We start from the raw sequence: 19,759 nt of genomic DNA on the forward strand, positions 1-19,759 counted from the left end.
GGCGGCGGCCCCGGCGAGCGCCGCCCGCTGGCTCCGGCCGGAGGCGGCGCCGCGGCCGCAGGGAGCCCACTCGCAGCCCCTCGGAGGGGAAGGGGCTCGGGGGGGGCTGTCTCTCTCGGGGCGGGGGGTAGCCCGGGGGAGAGAGGACGGGATGCCCCGGAGGGTCGTGGAGAAGCGCCGTGGGCCTGGGGGAAGGCTGGAGCTGGGTGTGCTCATCCGAGAGCAGCAGCTGGGGGAAGCAGGCAGCCCTCGGTGCCCCCATGGTCTCCCCAGAGCCGTCAGGGCGCTCCCGTGGGGTGGGGAAGGGGCTGTGGGCCTTCAGCCTCAGCTCTGGGTGATCCTCAGCCACGGGCCGCCGACAGGCAACGGGGCGCTGATCTGCCTGGCCATCACCCGAGGAGGGGGTGACCTCTGTCCGTGCCACTGAAGAGACTTGAGGGAATGGAGTCTTCCCAGGTTGTGACAGGAGCACGTCCAGGCTGATCCACAGCAACATAATTCCTCATCTTACATCTTGCAGAAAAATGGTCCCCATGTCCCGACACAAGAACGGTGGAGACTTTCACTTTTGCCCTGCATTAGGCTTCAAAAGTGGTTCTGGAGTTAGCTATCCATAAGCTTCCCATGAGTGACCAGAACAGGAAGGCTGGTCAAACTCAAATCCATCTTCATGCAGGCTCTGTACTACAGTACAATTCTCAGCATGGCAATGCATTTTCTCCACTCCAATGTTTTTCTTTCTGTCCTTGCTTGCTAAACAGATTGATACGCCCTTTGCTTCCTGCCTCTGCCGAGCTTCTGTCTCTTTGCAGGCTTGCACCTGCACTCTCCCACCAACCAAGAATTTCAGAAATGACCACAGAGCCCAACAAGTAGACTCTAGCAGCCAGATGAAAACAATGCATTGTTTTTTAAATATTAAAACTTGTATTGATAAGAGAGCAAAAAGAACAGGCAGTGCGAACACTCACTGTGAAAGTTTCAAACTATTCTTTAAAACAATAACAACAAAGAATGATTGATCATCTATTTACATTGGGAGAACATTGAGCCACCAGCTAAAAACCTTTGCCAGCCTACCATAGATACAAACGGTTTGGGCATATTCTGAAATTCCATATGAAGTATTTTCTGCTAATACATCAAAATATTTATGTGGTTCTCACAAGTAACTATTTGTTTTTACACCAGATTTTTTAAAACTGCAGAACCTGTACCTGTCATTCACGCTGCTCTATTGATTGGTAAAAGTTACAAGGATAACACAGTTTCAGCTGGTTAGAAACTGGTTTATTTATAAAACTGTCATTGTTTATTTATAGACTGGGGAGATAGGCCAAGATCCTACAAAGCTAAGCGAAGCTGATGAAATGATATACCATATATAAAATTAAACACATATGTTCTGTATCAAACAAGGTCCCAGTCTTGAGTACTTTACGCTCCAAGGCTTCTCACATAAAGGTGCCTTAAAGCAGTGGTGAGAGCCACAGAAGTGAAAGAGGTTCTAAGGAGTCTCTAGAACTTCTATGGTTTCCAGGCCTTTTGGTGAAAAGGCAAATATGGTCCCAGGATATACTGACTGTGGTATCTCTAGTAGAGACATCTAGAAAAACAGAAAGCATAAGATATGATCAGAAATGCTGTACTCAGCTCCTTCAAGTGCAATATTTGAGGAAAATGAGAGCAGGTGCAGGAGAATGCCAAAAGAGAGTTAAAGGTAATGAAGAGTCTGTCTTATGAGAAGAGACTGAAAGAGCTTAGCCTAGCAAAACAAAGACAAAGAGGTGAAAAGATTGTTCTTTATAGATACATCTATATGTATGGTAAGCACAGGGTGTATACCCCAAATGATACTGCGTTTTAGAAAGTCGTTAAAATTTAAAGCTAAGATTAAATTGCCTTTACAACTCTTTCTTTGTCATTCCAAACAAATAGATGAAATATTGCTAAGATTACAGCTACTTTTATATTTTTATTTTCCCAGACAGAAGCTATTGCAAGAGTACAGCTTTCCCAGAATGGTCGTGGAGATAGCATTGCAATAGCCAACATTCTGGGGTCCATTAATAGCGGCGTCACAGATATCTTATTCCCAGATGTGCAGACATGAGCAGAAAAGCTGAAAAAGTGTGTTTGTTCCTCCTGTACTAAATACTGGTAACTTTTTGGAGCCCTGTTATGTGGGAACCATGCATGTGGAAGGAGGCTGAGGTGTGAGCGCGAGAACTTCAGCTCATGTTTCTTCAGGTACTGGTGTCACAGCAACTGGATATGAAATCACATCTGAGCTGTAGGAAAAGGATAAAATTTGCCTGCCCAAAGAAGCAAGGTGGAGGATGTTGTTCCATTTCATGAGTACATGTCAACGTACGTAGTTTGGACTGTCTTTGGAGCCTTCATCTACACACTGATAATCATATTTTAGTGTTGCATCTTCATTTGTAGAAACATCAATAAGACTGTGAGCTAACTAGACAGGAACAAACTAATTAACAACAAGACCAAACTCTTTTATACCTTTTAGTTGCTACTGTCAGGTTCTTCTCAGTAACTTCTGAAGTTTAGGGATCTAACCTCGCCTAGCCATACCTTATATCTGTGGTGGACAGGCAGCTATCACTCCAAAGCATCTCATTCTAGAAAAAGTGATATAAATTGCCTTTTGCAGGTGCTTTATTTTCTCTGTCAACTCCAGTGAGAGGAAGCCTAGATGCCTACCTCTGACTAAAGGCCTGTCTTCTAGACAACGAAAGTTACATGAGATAAAAAACATTTGAAGGTGACAAAGGTACATGTAAATGCTGAATGAGAACAGACAGCCAAAGACAGCAAAACCACATGTATTTAGTATCTCAGTAACAAACAATAATTGAACATGAAGTTCCTAATCTTAAACCAGGAATCTGACATCAATTCCTGGCTGAATTCTTAGCTGGCTTTCTTTAGAACAGAAAGTAAATATCTCTTTTTGAGGATGTTTTGTTACCATATACTATTACATTTTTATTACTTTTGCCCAAAGTAATTCAAGTAGGGCACTTAATACTAATGTTTTGTGTAATCATAGATGTCCTACTGTAGATGGTGGACCAGTAAAAGCCTTAATTAATTATAGTATGGTAGTTTTGTGTATTATGCATTTATACAGAAAGGAGTCTTTGCTTCATTTTATAATGCTCCTTGTTCTAAAGGAAATGTCAGATGTGTGTAATGCACATAGGAATGTTATGGCATCTTAACTTAATAATACTTTAAAACCAATTAAACCGCTCTAAAGACTTCATTTTTTAAATACCCAAAATGCCTTGGTCCTAGGGAAACTGTTATGGAGATGGAATGGAAATATCTTTATGAATGACATGAAAAAAAAAAAAAAAACATTTATTTGTGTGTTCCCAGGTTTTAGGATTTTTAATTTTTCCTTCGGAGACACTGAATATTCACTGGAAGAATATGCTTTGAACTTTCCTAGGTACCACACTGCACAAACTTTCAACCCTGCAGCTGGACCAATAGTAGCTGTTTATTACTTACAGGATGTGTACAGTTTGATTCTAGATAATTTAAATGAAGCCAGGTAGAATCCCACATGAAAGACATCATATGAAATCTCTGGAAATGGCTGAGGTCCAGTTTGCATTTTAATACTTCTGGAGGTCTCACAAGTTTTCCTCTCATATAAATTAAAAATCCATTTCAATAGTTTTCTTTAAGGCTAGTCAAGTTTTTTTTTTTAATGATTTAAAATCTTAAAAAGATACTTAAAAGTGATGTATTTCATATTCAATATGGATTTAATTCATCAAGTTGCAATGATTTTTTTACTTCCTGAGATAACAGCTGAAGGTTCTGTGATTTTTCTGCAGTGCCTGATGATATTACTCATATCTAAATGGCATAAATGTTTAGAGGAGTGTGGTAATAAAATCCATTAAGTAATGGAGTGTTAATACATAGCTGATGATCTGAAGCTTTGAAGAAAGATATCATTTTAACGTTGTTGACTGGTGCTTATTGAATGCCATTTGAAGTATTTGAAGAGTTATCTGTTTATGACTATGTCATGTTCTGTCCTGTAGTACTTTGGGCTACTTGTATTTTAAACCATTACATTCCTTTTCCAGCCCCAAAGTTTCAAAACATGCCTTTTTTTTTTTTTTTTTGAATCCATTTCTTTATGCTGGTGATTACTGTGTGGATACAAGTCTCTATAAAAATATCGTAATATCGTAACAGTTACAAATTTTCTCCATCCCCATTTAAGTGTTATCAAGAAATCCCTCTGCTCATCTATACACCCAGCTCTTACACATCATTTCTGGCACCTTTATTGAATAGAGTTTTATCACGCATATTTTTTTTTATTGACCCATGCAGACTGTTAAGCACTAAATGTTTTCACCGTTGCTATATAATTTACTGAGGTAGACATGACATCACATACAAATGCAAAATTAAATCATAGATGGTTGAAATTTTAAATAAAATCAGATAAGATTTTCTTGCTTGCCAGTTAAGAAATGAATCTATCCAAAAGACTAAAGGATATTATATTGCATGGAACAAAATAAGCACAGATTTTAGAACTAGTGCAACAATTAGGCTGAGGCCAGGCATACATAGTCAAACACATGCAAGCGGGTTTGTTAAAAAGACAGTTAAAAACTACTGGTTGCTATTATGAATGGAAAAGTCTTAACAGCATATCGAACCTGATATTAAGTTGTTTTTAGATGTTGCCATACGCAAATGAGATTAAGATAAGGGATGGGACCTTAGGCAACATTATAATAGTAATGTTTCCTGCTTTAATGAAGAAGAAGACAATACCAATGCATTAGTTCTTTTAAAATAAGCTGGTCTTCATTTAAAAAAAAATTAAAAAATCATTTTTCTATAATGGATATGTATGAAATATTCAAAGCAGAATATGGAAAGAACAGAGTCATCTACAGTGGTTCTTTCACTGACAAAAGGCCCAATTCAGGAACATCTTTAACTCATGCATATAAATCAGCCTTATTCATGGCATCACTTAGTCTAACATATAACTTGAAACAACTGCCAAGTTAACTGTGTGTTTAAGTGTTGTTTGAATAAATATGATTTCACAAATCATACGAAAATATATGAAAATGAATCAGAAAAAAGAAATGTGAAATGCAAATGTGCAAGTGAGTATGCTTGAAGAGTATTTACAATAAAGGGAAATTGAGGGAAATGTAAAATCCACCCTGTCTCAAGGCAAATCTGAAATCTGCCAACAGTGTTTTTCATACTTCAACCAAAATAGTGTACAGACTGAAAATTGTGGCAACTTTATGGAAAATGATAGAAGTTGGCATTTTAAAATCGTTAAAATATAAAAGTCAGGACTATCAGTGAAGTGTTCCTTGCATTATCTCTTATGTTATTCAGTTGTGACAAAAATGGTCAAATATATGCTGAGTTTCAAAAATCAGAGGGATTTTCTGGTTTGTGTTTCATCATTAAAACAAATGAAGGACAAGACAAGACAACTACATTAAAAATGGGGGAGGGGAAGCATTTATTTTTGTTTGCAGTCTGAAGCTTAAAATCGTCAGAATTTCTTTTTAATGGTTATTTTTTCACAGGACCATAATATGATTTCAGTTATGGCCTATAAATTTGCCAGCTTGTCAGTCTGTGACCACAAAATGTTTGGTTGTTTTCTCTGCCAGAGTAGGACATTTGCATGAATCTCAAGAAATATTGCAAACTTTTGTTGTGTGTGGATTTCCCTGGGAAATATCTGCAACCATCTGAGTTGAAGGGGGAAAAAGCAATTTCATAGGAGCAAAATAATTTACACTCAGAGAGGAGAGAAAAAAAATGATTTTTCACAATGAATAGAAACTTCACATACGCAGTGTTTGTGTCTGGGTGCCAAAGCCTAGTTTTCTCAATCCATATTTAGGCACTTGCAGATAGGTGGCCTACTTGTCAGTAATACTAACATTCACAAATGAAAAAGAAATTGCAAGTTACTTCTAAAAACCAAGCAGCTTTTACAGAATTGCCTGGATACCTAAAGGGCCAAACTTCAGCACAGACTTTTGAAATATTCAGCCTATATTTTTAAAGATCTTGCACACCATATTTTAGCCACTATAATGTTTCCTTTTGATCTTAATTGCAGGATTAATAAATCTTGACCCATTATATGCAAGGTCCCAGGCAGTAGATAATTATTCTTAGCTGGGGGGAGTTACTGTGCACTGCAGGTGCCATCCCTGACCATAGCAGGAACAGAAAAGGCTGTGGATCAGCGTTTGGTTTCAGTGTAGCAGCGTGTATACAAGGTGTGTACAGTCAAGCAGATTATGTGGCTTGCATTAAGAATGCTGTTTTTTCTGGGTAGGAGAAAAGACTGTGAACCTATCTGCAGAATAAAATACAGCAAGGTAGTCACTTGTTCAGCATACTGAGTAACACGATAAGGAGTCTTCTGTGCTTGAGGCATTTCTGATTATTCAAGTGACCACTGGAAAGAATCATTGAGGATTTTCATTTTGTTCAGGCTATGCAGTGCTTCTAGAACAGAAACTAAGTGCCCTTATGTGGCTTAGCTGTGAATATTGGAGACGAATTATCACAGGAATGGGATATATGGGAAGACCAGTGGGAGCTTCAAAGCTGAAAAGGACGATAACACACTCTAAAGCTCACAGATGTTTCTTAGGAAAGCGTGCACAATTCTGAGAAATGCACTGCAGCCAATGAGAAGTATTTTGTAAATATGATGCAATTAGGAAAATATTTGCTGCATTATACAAGCTTAATACTTTTGGTTAGGAGGCATTAGAAAATGAGCATTCTAATACCCGTCGGCAAGCGTGGGTGACATGTGACACGGCTGAGTAATCTGCAGGTGAAGGCACTTACGTCATTTTTTCTGCTAACCAAAATCTGTTTGCCCAGATCATTAAGAAGAAGATTGACAAGAGTGTTTCACACCTGCATTCCCTTCTTTAGCTACCAGTTCCAGCCTGGGTGAAATTTAAGGACCTGCATTGTCTCCACGCCTATTATCTCAGACCTGCCTTACCCTTACCCCTTTGCAGCACGCCCGGTCTCAAAGCTGAAAGCAAGAGGGTCAGCTGCAGAGCATTCCCCTGGGAAGGCCATTCGCCCGATAAGCCCCAACTGTAACCACTTCAGCCTAGGTCACGCTCATCAATCACAGGAGTGGTCATACGCACCTGGTGTCAAATGAGAGTCAAAGAGCCAATGCACAGCATAAGAATCATCAGTCTGTGCCGATCAGCTTACAGGGTAGAGACATTTTAGAGCACAATGCAAGATCACTTTCTTTGTGCAGCCTAGTAGAAACAGTCTTTAGAATTCACTGACATTTAATCATCTGCCTCGTATCACTCCTTTTCAGAGTAGCTATTTTGGTGCTATGTGGGGGTTGTCACAGAAATGGTTGCCTAATTCTGATCTAAGTTTTGTGATGTGCACCCAGATCTTGTACTGATAAGTGTTTTACATCCAAATGTAATAGCAAAGCAAATTAAAAGTGATTCTGTTTCATGAAAGAGCAGTGACATACTTACCAGATATCCCTAGCTCTTTCAATAAAAAATAAAAAAAAACTAGCACGATTTCCACAAAGCTGGTGGAAAAATGTTCATACATCAACGCACAAGTTCCTACTGCCTGCCCTATCTCTTTAGTCTCAGTAGTTACAGGTGAATGGATTTTCAGTAGGGTCCAATAAATCAGGACTTGTTCCATGTAAATGACAGGCATTGGTATTTTCAAATCACTGCCGGCCTTATAAAATGGCTGAGGTTCAGTGCTATTTTGAAGCTTAGCAGCCAGAAAAATACCAGTGCAACTGCCAAGAAGCTTACTGCTTCATGCAGCAAGGAACACAGACCTAAATGAGATTTTTCCTTTTTTTTTTTCTTGTAGGGAGGCTGCAAGGAAGCAGGGGGTGGGGAAAGGAGCTGCTCACTTGATTTTCCCTGAAATACACTGTGGCTGTAGATTTGAATCAATCCAATGAGTGCTTTACAAGTGGTTTTAAGAAGACGTAAATGTTGTCCAATTAATGGCTTCTTGTTTTCCTCTGTTGAGATTAGTACATCTATATGTTTACAATATGCCAACAGCATTTTTTTTCCAGGACAATTCCCTCAAAGTTCTGTTTGTGCAAGTCTGCATTTTGTTACTTTATGCGAGTAAACGCTTAAATTTTACAGGTCCATGAGATATTTGCCCACAGGATTAAAAGAGAAAATCCTAAAAAAAAAAAAAAAAATTAAGATTCCTTTTAAAAAGCTAAAAACCACTTTTGCTTCAGAATTTAACTGGTAATCGATCTGATAGGCCCAGCCCCATGTTTCTCAAAATTGGATAATGTATCCTACTAGGGCTATGTTTGCTTCTTGTGACAGAGCATAGGAAAGCAAATTATCACCATAGCTGTAAAAGTTTGATCTTAGTGTGTAGTACTTGATATCTTTATGACACAGCAGAGTAACATGCATTTTTTAGGGATCATCCAGTTCAAACTTTTTGAATTCTCAACCTCATTTTGCTTATCCAGTTTTACGTAATGTTCAAAGATCTAGTAGGTAAGGTAGGTAAATTTTGCAGATCTAATATTGTGCAATTTCACTATGGATTTCTAATAATTACCATACTACTGTATATTTTAAAATGCTATCTTTTTATTGTATCTTTTTTCTTATACTCACAACCAACCTCAAATCCTTTTACAACCTACAGAGGGATTGATACTAACTCAGAGTTTACGTAATGAGTCAGTTCCCAACACTGAATGAAAATAATTTGTTGCTGTGACAATGAATTAAAAACATTAATCAGGGAGTATAGACAACAAGCATGCAAGAGAAAGCAGATTTCAAAAAGATTTTTAACATTCAACAACAACTTTTTGCATATGTAATGTGCTGTGCATCATTCTATGAAAAGTACTTTTGATGATTTGGTCAACCTATTTTTGTGTTTTTCTGGAAAATCTTTCTTTTAAACATGGGCCAAAACTACTGATTCTGAGTCAGGAATCAGCCATGTATTTGTGATGGGATCCTCATTTGGTTATAAATGAGGTAGAAGTACTGAGGCCTACTAAGATGAGTGTAACACCAACACCTTTAAATGCGTGGGGGGAGGGGGAGAGAAAAAAAAAAAAGGGGGAAAATGATTAAAAACTAAAATCTAAACACCTAGCTTTTAAAAAGGAAGACAAAAACAAAAAATACATTTTCTACAGAGGGAAATGAACACCCTTTTCAAGTCAAGGGTGTTTTGCAGCTAAGAATAGCTAGCTGAATGGCAGCAAATTCTGCTTTTTCTGCTCTAGTCCTCAAGAAATTCTTCCCTTCACCTCCGAAACCTGCTGGACTGCTGTGTTGTCTCCACTGCGGTCCTTCAATCCATGCATGAGCTGCAGGCCTCCCCTGCTCACCTGCTTGCTCACTCCATCCTGCAGCCGTCTTTTTTTGAGCACTCTCAGTAGCCCTACGGGAAGGAGAAATCTTCCCTTCCTCCAAGAGGTCCGTCTTCATAAAAAGAGCACAATGCATGCTTGGAAAAAATAAATCAGATGCCCAGCACAGCCTGTCCTGAAGTTCTCAGCTAGGTCAGCCTCAGACTATGCGTACCAAATGCCATAGTTTAAGACTTCGTGAAGAAATACGTCTTTGAGAGTGATTGTGACATCTGGTTTAACGCTGCCTGAGAATGAAATTGGTTTAGCATAGTTTGAAAACGTGTCAAAAGATTGTTTTTTGTTTTAAACATACACTATCCATTTGAAGCATTATTCTTGTTATCCGTCAGGTGAACTCGGTATTGCTGAATATTCTCCAGAGCCCATTTCTCTTATGTTCCTGCCAGATGAATGGCTGAATTGTCAAAAAGCCATTGCAGTATGAAGATGAATTAGAATCACACAGTAGGGGTCACGACTACCCACATCAACTTCCTGCTTAAAACGTTTGCCACCTATTTGTGAATAATGAACTCCACTTACCTGAAAGTCACCTTACTACTGTAGTTCCTTCCAGGTCCCTACGCAGTCTGTGGAGACTGACTGCAGGCTTTTCCTTAGTGAAAGTCTGCTCACCTGTGGTCTGACTGGTATTTGGGGGGTTGGGAGCAAGAGATGGGTCTCCATCTCTCCAACACTGTTTGTGCTCCTAAGTTCCTCAGGCAGTGTCTATGCTGAGGTAAGCCTAGGCCATTTGGCAATTTGGCAGTCAGGCAGCTGAAGAGTAAAGGAGAAGAGACGACCATGATCTTGTAAGCTGTGTTAAGAGAAGTGCCCATTATACCAAATACAGGACCTCCCATGGTTGAATCATCACTCTGTTGTTGCACACTCTCACAAGCAAATTTACTTTTGTTCCTCAGTACAGTTTGAGATAGCCTATCCTACAAAAAGAGATCCTGAATCTCCTGGCACTTGTTCAATATTACACTCTTATCTAGCTTCCAGCTCGCTGTTCCACCTTGGTAGCATTTTATCCATTTGGGTCCAGTTCTGTATGACTCAATGTATTTTTCTTCACATTTTCCTTCTTTCTTTTTAGCATTAAAGTAATTGTGGCCCTGTTTGCAAAGGAGTTAAAGTGTACGGTATTAGTAAGACTGCAGTCATTTGAAGTCTTGACATATCTGGGCAAACTGGAATGATTTGGCACCGAATTCAAATCAAAGCATCTTGCCGTACGTAAATAGAAGTGCAGTTTTAAATGGAAAGCTAAATACAGATGAAAGATGAAAGAGGTCCTAAAGAGCTCTGGCAAGTTTGTTAAGGTTATTACTTACGTTGTAACTTATGTGACATGGAAAAAGTATGTGGTCAAAAGACTACAGAAACTGCTAGATTTCTAGCCTGAAGAGTTTATGATCTAATGGTCTGATTCAGGCAAAATAGCCAATGAAGTCAAATAGGAAATGCACATGAATAAAAACTCATAATAAAGGAAAACGAGGCACAAACTATTAACTCAGATTATTTGTGTGTATACACTGCAACATGCAGATCATGGATCAAAGCCTGAAACATTGTGAGACTGACTTTAAACAAAAACATTTTTTAAAGTTCTGCATTCTAATTTGTTTCCCTTCTGGTCTCTATGCTTTTAGAAAGCCCCCAGTTAATGCTTTCAAGCTTTCATCTGCAAACCTGAGGGCTAGAGACTTACATTTAGTGGTATCAGAGCTTTCAAGCAATCCCATTTATCAAGAAATTAAGTTTGCAAGGAAAAAAACACAAGACATTGCAAGAGTAAAAATATAAACAAGTAAGTTGGCAGCCTTGGATACACTAATATGTAGAACTTTATATTTCAACCAGCTTTACATATACAGAATAATTCTCAAAATACTTTCAAGATAGGGAATCATTTCCCTTATTCCCTTTAAGTGCATAGGAATTAAAGTGGGTTAGCTTTCTCATATCTACCAGCCAAACTTGTAAATGAATACATGCAAAACGTAAAGAAGTAAATAACATATCATCTAAATATCCACTATGAACTGACCTAAATCCACCTTATGCATCTAGGACAAGTTTCCATGTGCTCATCTATCTCTTCCCAGGCACAACTTATTGAAAATTACCAAAAAATCTAAATCTCTTTTGTCTGTAATTGTACCTTCATGGATCAGACACAGTAAAGGGGCTTTACTTTGAAAATTGATGAATATGTCATTGTGAATGTTGCTCCTATTTTTTGCCCCTTTTACATTTTCAGAGGAAGGTATGGAGACTTTTTCACATCTGATGATCAGACTTGCAGTTTCAGTCTGTACTAGGAAGTACAGCCTTAGAGTTATCAATTTTTGCTGTTCCTTGGCATTTAAATGTAGGGTCTAACAGCTTTCCAGATAAAGCATGAGAAGAGTGGATGCTGCAGTTGGCAGAACTGGTTATGATTCTTTAAAAAAAATCACTTTGCTAAGCTTATACTACTACTACTGTGTCCTAAGCTTAAAAAAAAAAAAAAAAAAAAAAAAAAAAAAAAAAAAGTCATTGATCAGTCTATGTTGTATATACTACAGTAAAGAGGCTTCTCATACAACTGCCCTTTCCTTATTTAACAATGTTATTTAACAATGTTATTACTGTGTGTTGGTTAAAGCACTGTCTATTCAATACTTCTATGGAAACTAGTATTTTGCCAGCAGTATGAGATAGTTCCTCTATAGAAGCAGTGGTAGATTTTTAACAGAGTCTAATCTCAAGCAGCTGCTAGAAATTTCATAACCATGTTACCTTGAACTTATCAGGAAAAAAAGAAAGTGAAGAGTCTAGTAATAGCACTGCTAATACCTCTGCTTTAAAACCAAAGGAACTGGGGGAGCCTGGGCCATCAGCAATTGATGTGCTGGATTAGACTCCAGATGCAGTATCCTCTCTCTGGCAGTGCCAATGCTACACTTCAAAGGAGCTCCATAAGAGCAAATGGGACAAACACAGGAACACACACACCGGTCTCATCCCTGTTTCTGAGCAAGGATGAACTTTAATACCAAGGCACAAGGCTTAATATCCACTGCGAATTGTGTATAGCAATTCATTTTAGTTCTGTATAATCTAGATTTTCATGTAATTTGAAAAGTCATGTCACCTGCATTCATTCATTAACTGATTTTTTATGTCAAAAAATAATGCTGTGAATTTAATTAGAACAGACGTTTTACATAAGAATGCACAGAGTGAAAAGTTAAAGTCACACTCTTCTCAAGTCCATCTGCAGAAATAAGTGGGCACCATACTCTTCTCCAGCACAGGTTTCTGAGCAGTAAACCAGAGTATTAGCTTCAAGAGATTTGCATTAGTCTAGTCCAAAGCAAAGGTAACAAAGCTATGGGTAATGTTGATGATGCATTCATACCATATTCATTCCATATATTCAGGTTCACCCCACTCTGCACTTTCCTCATCAGATATCAGCTGCAAACCTCTGCTATCCAGAGCTACTGACTGATCTTAGGCAATTTTTGTTTGCTTGGTAATGAAATTCATAGGGTAGAGGAACAGGTACAAATTCTATTATCAGCAGCCTGCCAGTATCACTTCTCTATCTTTTGCAATAAATACGCTACAGAAATGCTCACTGAAATCCCAATTTTGGCCAGTGGGAAAAATCAGTGGGAAAACTGAAAGACCTTAATACTATTTTGATGAGAAATCACTGATTTAAGAGTCATTAGCCCAGTGGTGCCAATACAACTCATGACCTCTTCGATGAAAAGGAGTAATGATCAAGCTGAGCTTCACAGCATCCAATACAAAAGAATCACTGGGGCAGAAGAACAAGTGATCATATTTTTGGTTTAGATCTACTCCCACGAAGTGCAGAATGGAAGACTAGTAATTGCTAACAGGCATTGAAGGCAGAAGTAAGCTATGAATATCCATCACAATAGAAGAAAAAATAGTCAATACAGGCAATACAGTTCAAAGACACAGACCAGTCACTGGTTTGCTTATGCAGCATTTTAGAGAAATTCTAAAACAATGTAGAGACATAGCTATAACATTTTTAGGGAATTTAAATAATTACACTTTTGTACTACTCTCTATAGCATGGTTGCCTAGTTACGAAGCAGAGTCCTTGGAATGACAAAGAAAGTAGTAGTCATACATGTTTAAATCCCCAAAAATATCAGCAATGGCTTGCCTATAAGTAAGGGTAATGCGAGCTTATAGTTTGGTATCTCACAATTTGCCAGAACTAGACACAAGCATCGTACACAATTTTATGCCATATGTGAGATACATCTGTTTCTAGTTCTAAGTTATTCATATCAGATCATAAGCAATCACTGTACAGAGTTTGGAATCTGTCATTCACAGATTTTAGGTCACTGAGGTGTCCATGAATTCAACAATTCAGGGAAGCAATAAGAAAAAAAAAAAAAGCCTACTTGTTTTATTAACTATCACAGATGTCTCTGCGAGATGTCACTCTGAGGTGCTGAGAAAGCTGTAGCACCAGAATTATCTCAGCACAGCGGGAAGGGCAAAGGTAAAGTCAGAAGATTTTTTTTTTATTATTTTTTTTTTAAGATATGCTATTATTCTGTAATTGATTTTGGGACTCCAGTAATTTATTCTGTAGGTTTTTTGAGTTTGTACGCTGTCTGAATTAATTGCATGTCTGATGTATACAAGGTGCACCAATAGTAACATGATGCCATGCTTGGTTCTATGCAGACATCCTTGGCATCTATGTGTAAACCTTCCAATTCACATTTTACTTTAAACACACACCTTCTTTACACAATAAGAACAGTAAAAGCATTCAGGAATACAGGGTTTCACTCCTTTTATCACCCTGACTACTGAATTGTGCTGCAACTTGTAAGAATAAAATAAGACTTATGAGCTGAAGGATCCAAGTCTGCCTCCTAAAGTACCCAGCCTGGAGTTCAAACATCACAGGTAATTTTCTGGAGCTTATTTGTCCCAGAAGCAGTGAACTAGTAATTGCATGCCAGTTTAAGGATAGACGTAGCAATTATTAAAGCTATACGCTGGCACAACAGAAACAAAGAAAGCCAGATTTCTATGTTCGTTATTAAGAGTTTCTCCATTCACAATAAGGTCATAATTTATTGTGATGCTAGTATAATTTACATGAAAGATGTTTTGCTTTGACATTGTAATAAGATCTCTGTAGACTCTGACTGTTCTTTTCCATGGTTGGTATTTTTCACACCATCCTATTGTAAATACAATACACATTTATTGAGCAATTCAGTTTCAGTAACTGGCTCTGATAGTCTTAGTAAAAACACCAAAATTTCCAAAGTCCCATTAAAACTAGCTTTCTCTACTGTTTAGTTATTTTTATAAGAATGGGATAGTTGGCTAGAAAAGCATTGGAACCATGGGGATTATTTTTGTTTTTCTCTCTGTAACTATAAGGACATGATTAGACAGATGTTTCATTGCAGATTTGTTTTAGACCAGTGTGATTTAAAAACACTGAAAATATAATACCCTTTAGAATGAAGTTCAGTATTATAACTTTGAGGGAATTTTAACTATATTATAGTAGAACAAAGAGCTTTCCATCAATTAATTAAACTAATATTAAAAGTGAAATTCTAAATTCTCCAGATAAAAGCAGACATCAAAGGAGAGTAATATTGTAATAAAATACTTTGCAAATACTTTCTGTCTATTATCCCTCTTCATATTGACTGTCAAATAATTTAAATAAATGCCATTTCAAGGAACACTGTAATCTGAATGCTGTGACAGGGAGTATACTCTCTACACAATATTTTATTCTAAGGTCATGGTTTTGAGATAGGGTTTGGATTAATTTTAGTGTGGAGACATGTTAATCTGTATAGACTTGATAATCTAAAAGTAATGTGATATAAGTCCCAGTGGTGTAATTGTTTACGTGAACTTGCTGCTGAAAAATCTGATGAGATTATTCAGTGTATTAGGTGTATACTACGTAGATCAGTTTATTACTTTCAGAAACTCAGGAATAGGCTAAGAGATTAAATTACTGTGGTGGTTTTACCTTGCTAGGCAGCTGAACTCCACCACAACCACCTTCTCACTCCCCCTCCTCAGAAGAGCAGGGGAAGAAGAAAAGGAAGGAAACAACTCACGGGTTGAGATAAGGACAATTTAATTAAAAGAAAAAATAATTATTAAGGAGAAAATATTAATTAAACAATTTAGCTAGAGGGAAAAAAGGGAAAGGAGAAAAGGGAAAAAAAAAAAAAAAAAGGCTGTGCGGAAGTGCAGAGGAAAGAAATTACTCTCTACTTCCCAACAACAAGCGATGCTTCACCACGTCCTTGAAGCAGGGCCTCAACGCATGTAGCCGTTGTTCAGGAGGACAGACGTTTTCACAATGAGAGCCCACCCAGCCCCTCTTCTTCCTTTTTCAACCTTTTATTGCTGAGTGTGACACCACATGGTATGGAATATCCCTTTCATTGGGTTAGGCCAGCTGCCCTGGTGATGTTTCTTCCTCACCTCTTGCCCACTCCCAGCCTGCTGGCTCTGGGGGGGTTGGAGGGAGTCCTGATGCGGTGCCAGCACTGCTCAGCAGCAGACACAACACTGGTGTGATACCAGTGCTGTTCGAGCTCCAAGTGCAGAGCACAGCACTGTATGGGCTGCTGCAGGGACAGGTAACATCCCAGTCAGAGCCAGTACAATTACCTACTAGCTCTGGCCACGGTAGCTCAGAAGGTAAGGAATACAGCAGTTGTAATTGTAATTTTTAGTATGGTGAATAAAAATTTTGAAATCTGGAAATTCTTAAGTCTCTTTCGGAGGATACATTTCCATGGTCTCCTAAATTTTTCGGATTGTACGTAGCCTTAAAAAATATACTGTGAATGTAGAAACCAAAGGTAGCTGATTCATTTGGCATACTTAAATATGTGAGACTTTGTGATTATCCAGGTTCTTCCTGATTATCTCCCAACGGTGGAGACCTTCACAGTTCCTGAGCTCCTTCTAAGAACTTTGTAGTATTCTTTCTGCAAAATTTTGACCTTTCACTAGTGTTATTTTTATGATACATTTTCAATTATCTGCCTAATTTAATATTATTTCTCTTTCTTTTCCATTAACTTAAAAAAATAAATAAAAAAATAGCAGTATACTTATGTCTTTGTGGTGCGTTGATCACTGTTCCTTACTGTTATACTACCTAACTATAAAAACACTTTCATGCATCATTGTGTGTATATACAGGTATATGTATGTATATATGAAGCAGAAGTGGTTATCCCTCCACCAAATATGTAAAATCCTCCTTTTTGAGTTTTATAGTTCAAGACAGTTTTCTATACTACTTTTTCATACTGAAGTCTATAAATTCTTCTTGCAAGTCAAGGAAGTGCTGAAATATATGCATTTTATATTGAATATATATGATTTCTCCAGTGTGTTTAATCAGAAACTTTGCAACATTGAGATAAGCTTTTTATATTTTGAATGTCAGATTCTTTCCACAGTTATGTGACCCCAGGCATTAGTTCAGTAGAAGATAGTGAGTTCTCTATTTAAAAAAAGAAAAAAAAAAAAAGAAAAAGAAAAAAGAAAAAAACTGAACAGCTTGAAAATGCAGACTCATTAACGTAAATTTAGAAGACTTTTTTAGATGCAATGTGCCATTTTTCTATCACCTCTGCACTCCCACCAGTTTTGATTTGTGTCTGAACACAATCAACTTATTCATTACCTGCCTTATACACTTTTTCCCACTCCAGGATTTGGAACAGACACACCATAGGCTGCAGTGATGGATGACCTACTCTTGCCCAGCTAAAGATTTCTCTGTCTTTCTACAACATTCAATGTATTCACTGCAGTAAGTAGTTATTTTACCTTGAGGAAGTTAATGGTTAAGCACTGAGCTGGAAAACATGCTTTGTACAGAATGCAATCAGAGTACTGATGGCCTGCTTTGTCTCACTCACCACAGATATGAAGACCCTCCAGGTTCTACATCAATCACTCTTTCTTCTCAATATCTATACAAAGGCACTGGGGAAAATTATGAAACAACATTTAAAGTACCAACAAAATGGATCACTTTCTGTCCCAATGGATGGTAAGTCTCTTACTCTGTAAAAGTTATCTGCTGTCAGCTATGTCCAAAGTCAGAGTGAATCCTGCTCAGATCCATGGATAATGCCACATGAAGTGTATAGACTGCATTGTTTGTTCTCTTTAGGTAAAATTCTTTCTGCTGTTCTCTTCTAGGCTTCCCATAGGAAATTGTGAGACTGTTCACATTTGACTAGTTTTATTTTAATTATCATTGAATCATAGAATGGCTCGGGTTGGAAGGGACCTTACAGATCATCTAATTACAACCCCCCTGCCATAGGCAAGGATGCCACCCACTAGATCAGGTTGGCCAAGGCCCCACCCAGCCTGGCCTTGAACACCTCCAGGGATGGGGCATCCACAGCTTCTCTGGGCAACCTGTGCCAGTGCCTCACCACCCTCTGAGTGAAGAATTTCTTCCTTGTATCTAATCTAAACCTACCCTCTTTTAGTTTAAGACTATTCCCCCTCGTCCTGTCAATATCTACTCACGTAAAGAGTCCTTCTCCATTCTTTTTATAAGACCCCTTTAAGTATTGAAAGGTTACAATGAGTTCTCCCCAGAGCCTTTTCTTCTCCAGGCTGAACACTCACAGCTCTCTCAGCCTTTCTTCATAGGAGAGGTGCTCCAGCCCTCTGATATCTTTGTAGCCCTCCTCTGGACTCAATCTAACAGCCCCACATCTCTCTTGTGCTGGGGGCCCCAGACCTGGACACAGTACTCCAGGTGGGGTCTCATGAGGGCAGAGCAGAGGGGGACAATCACCTCCCTCACCCTGCTGGCCACTCCCCTGGTGATGCAGCTCAGGATGGAGTTGGCCTTCTGGGCTGCAAGCACTCACTGCTGGCTCATGTCAAGCTTTTCGTCCACCAGAACCCCTAAGTCCTTCTCCACAGGGCTGCTCTCAAGGAGTTCTTCTCCCAGTCTGTACTCATGTCTGGGATTGCAGTCTGTAGCAGATACCCACAATGTCACCCACATTGCTCTGCCCACTAATCCTGACCCACAAGCTCTCAGCTTGCTCTTCACCATCCCGCGGCAGAGCTCTATGGATCTGCACTGCCCAATTGTATATAGGGAAATTCACTCTTCTCACCTTCCAGAGAGCCTGTATCTATCCATCACAACACTCCAGTTTTGTGAACAATCCCACCATGTCTCTGTGCTCCAGATGAGATCCTACCCCTGCAATTGCATGCACTCTTCTAATTCCTCCCGTTGGTTTCCCATGCTGCAGGCATTAGTGTACAGGCACTTTACAGAGGCACCCAGCCATGCTCATCCCCCAGAAAGGGTATGAGAACTTCCTCCATAATGCCACTGGGGACATAACAATGATGGGAAGAGAGGAATATTAACATGAACATGCCATATCACGGCTCTTTTCACTGCCAAGGGACTTCATTTGCAACACTAAGTAAATAGTGTTTTGACCTGGGACTTTTTCTGTATGCTTCACAAATTCTGCACACAAGCCGATAAAAATACACTTTTATCTTTGAGTAGCAGAAAGCCTAAATCCCTCCTCATGGATAACAAACATGGTTACAGTGGTCTGGGACTTCATGATCTTTAGGTAGGTTCATGATAACTCATGTTCCCAGGGGACAGAGCACTGACTTGAAAAATTGTTCACCACTAGTTAAAAATGCAGAAACAATATTTGGGAGGCCACTGCAGGCATTTGCTGTCTTTCTGACACCAGACTGATTCCTCTTATAATGCTAATTCATTACAAAATCATTTTCCTCATATTTATACTCTATATACAGATCACTGGCATGAGCCTATTTCATAAAAGAAGAAAGATTTCCCTGAGTATTTAAGTCCTGTCCAATGCAGGAGTTAAACTCATGAAAACTCTACGACCTAAAACTAGTGAATTCCTTTCCAAAGGGAGATGGGAAAAAAAAAAAAAAAAGATTTAACTTCTTGCTGGTCTGAAAGTAGTAATTTCCCTTTAGTCAAACAATCCATAAGTTACACCCACTACTATTACCTAGAAGAATTTTTCCTTCTCTTAGCCCCCTAATCTTGCATACATACGTCAAGAAGCAACAGAGATGGAGAAAAGGAAATTTTCCAACATTATCATAGGGATGTAGGTGAAGTATAGTGCATAAGTGGGATCCTGCTGCCAAAGTAAT

At 38.7% G+C, this 19,759-nt stretch overlaps 1 long non-coding RNA gene across 1 annotated transcript; it reads left to right on the forward strand.

The window, feature by feature from the left end:
• The first annotated feature begins 16,223 nt into the window (after positions 1-16,223).
• Positions 16,224-17,590, forward strand: LOC121059957. The gene is made up of 3 exons (XR_005814693.1): positions 16,224-16,240; positions 17,269-17,369; positions 17,484-17,590. It is a non-coding gene; the product is annotated as an uncharacterized LOC121059957 (long non-coding RNA).
• The last annotated feature ends 2,169 nt before the right edge of the window (positions 17,591-19,759 follow it).

This window comes from Cygnus olor, chromosome 1 (assembly GCF_009769625.2).
Source record: "Cygnus olor isolate bCygOlo1 chromosome 1, bCygOlo1.pri.v2, whole genome shotgun sequence".
NCBI classification, from domain to species: Eukaryota; Metazoa; Chordata; class Aves; order Anseriformes; family Anatidae; genus Cygnus; species Cygnus olor.